Source organism: Aplysia californica, unplaced genomic scaffold (assembly GCF_000002075.1).
Source record: "Aplysia californica isolate F4 #8 unplaced genomic scaffold, AplCal3.0 scaffold00122, whole genome shotgun sequence".
NCBI classification, from domain to species: Eukaryota; Metazoa; Mollusca; class Gastropoda; order Aplysiida; family Aplysiidae; genus Aplysia; species Aplysia californica.
In genome coordinates, this window is record NW_004797392.1 from 110,659 (window position 1) to 113,639 (window position 2,981).

Below are 2,981 nucleotides of genomic sequence, written 5' to 3' on the forward strand. Positions count from 1 at the left end.
TTGTTGTTACTTTGTTTTGTTTTTATCATATATGATAAATACTACCATTGCATTATTTTTCAAAACAAAACTCGTCCCTCTTACACAAAAGAAGTTCCACTTTCTTCTTCACTTCTGCACATCCTTCCTCCGATTTTACATTGTTTAATAATAATATTATTATAGGTTGTTGTTTTTTTTCATCAAGTGGTAAATACTACCATTGCATTATTTTTCAAAACAAAACTAGTCCTTCACAAAAGAAATTCTACTTTCTTCTTCCCTTCTTCTTCTGCACATCCTTCCTCCTAATTGTACATTGTTCAACTATAAATTACAAGACGCCTTTACGCGCTGGCGGTAATGGAAAAACCCATAAAACCCCTCCCAATAAAGTTGGGTCCCACATAATTACCTGCTTGGAGGTGAGCAAGTCCGAAAACCTTTTCAACTTTTTTACTTGAACTCTAACCTGTGCCTCGGATTGTTTCGTTTGTTTGTTTGTTTGTTTGTTGTTTATTTGATTGTTTTTTCAAGGAAGGGGAGGGTATTTTTAATCGTGTGTATATCTTTAAGCTTTTTTAAAATATTTGTGTAAGTTTCTCTTTGTGTTGATATTTTTTAAAATCTACATTTACAATTTGACTTTCTGCCTGACCATTTTTATGTTTCTATTTTTAAGTCAGCATCTGTGGGTCTGTTTTTATTTTTTTTTTATTTTTTGTATCCTTTGTATTCACACGATGATTACTTTCTAAAAAAAGGGGGGGAACTAAAATATATTCTATGTCTGCTTCCATCTGCTTGACGGTACTTGATTTTCAGTGCATAATTCACCGTTTAATATTTTGGTTAAAGATTAGATGCAAATGCAGTTGCTCTTTTGTGAACCCCCGGCTCCTCTATACCCTGTCAACATTCACCCATCTTTTGCCCTATTCATTTCATTCAAACCTCAACAATTCTCGCGGAATATTTCCAGCGGGCTTCAATCCAGGTACGAGAATTTATTGATGAATGGAAACGTAAAAACGGATTTTTTTTTTTTATGAAGATGTGTTTGTGCCCACCATCGTCAGAATTTAAATCATTTAACCCTATCCATACATCGTGTTTTACTATCGTATCCATACGACGAGGGGAACTCTGTGCCACCACTTTCCAAAGAGAAATTTACTCGTTCATCCGATCCGTACGCTTTGCATAGTAGATCTTGTCTGTCAAAATGATTTTTTGAGAAATACTGAAAGTTTCAAAGAGATCTTCACACTAGAAGTATTCTAAAAATGAAGAGTACAACCCTGGGGGTACAAAATTATCCCAGGGCGTACGGATAGGGTTAAGACGCGGCATTCGATCTGGCCTGTTAGGGCCAGTCGAGACAGAGAGGGATACAACGCCCCGACAGAAAGACTGAAATATTCAAAAAGAATTCTTTCCAAACAGGACTTGATCTCGGGTCTTCTGTGTGCTTTGTCGAGAAGCGCATACCGCTCCACTACATGAGGCTGGTAGATTGGGAAAGTAAAAAACAAAAACAAAAGTGGGTGGTTGGCGAGTGCTCTGGAGTGGTTTGCTTCTTCTTTCCTATCAAACATCTATCGTCTTTATTTCCTCTCCATCTTGTTTGTGTTTGTTACTCACTTGCTACACCTCTAATCTTCGGCACTTATGTGACCTTGCTGTGTTGCAAGTGCCGTAAGACACTTACGAAAACTAACTATCCGCTCTCTGATCATTCCATCTCAGGAAAGGCACAAAATATCGCGGAATTTCGACTGCATTCTTAAACAAAATTCAAACATCACACATTTAATTTTAAGTCTTCTCAGCTCATCCACCCTTGCCTGGCCGTTAACTAACTAACCAATTTCTCCTCGACAATGGGTGACTTACTGTCTTAGTAGACAATTTCCACTGCTTTTTTAACAAAATTCAAACATCACCCATTTAAGTCTTCCCAGCCTATCCAGCAAATATCGTGTAGTAGAGAATCTTTGCATCCACCCTTGTCCGGTCGGCTAACTAACTAACCAACCTACCAATTTCTCATCGACAATGGGTGATCGACCGTCTTAGTTAGTAGACAATTTCGACTGCATTCTTTAAGTAAAATTCAAACATCACACATTTAAGTCTTCCCAGCCCATCCACCAAAGATCGTGTAGTAGAGAATCTTTGCATCCACTCTTGCCCGGCTGACCTAACTAACTTAACTAATTTCTCCTCGACAAAGGGTGCTCGACCGTTTTAGTTAGAAGACGATTTCGACTGCATTCTTAAAACAGAATTCAAACATCACACATTTAAGTCTGCCCAGCCCACCCACCAAAGATCGTGTAGTGGGTGGTTGACGGGTGCTCTGGCGTGGTTTGCTTCTTCTTTCCTATCAAACGTCTATCGTCTTTATCTCCCCTCCTTTTTTGTGTCGGCTAACTAAATAATTTCTCCTCGACAATGGGAGATCGACCGTCTTAGTTAGTAGACAATTTCAACGGCATTCTTTAAATAAAATTCAAACATCACACTTTTAAGTCATCCCAGCCCATCCACCATATGACCTTATGCAGTTGCGAGCGCCGTAAAACACTTACCAAAAAAAATTTTAATCGTGTAGTAGAGAATCTTTGCATCCACCCTTGCCCGCCCGGCCGGCTAACTAACTAACTCTCCCACTAACTGTGTGGTCCGCACTCTGACAGAGCGTGAACTCACGTGGGATCCGAGCAATGGCCTGCACTCACCCATGCACGAGCCGCGACTCCTATAAACGTCAGTCTTCACCACGACCGGGATACTGGTTTTAGCACCCGAGAGACTCGAGAGTGTCTAAGATTAGGAGGGATTTCTTCCCCCGACCTTTTATTTTTACAGTTCTCACTACTTGTTTTGATTGGTTCTCGGCTGACTTTTTTTTTCCTTTTTTTTTTGGTCCCGTGCCCTGATTTTGGTGCTGACATTTGACGACGATGACGATGACGTTGATGATGGTAATGATGGTG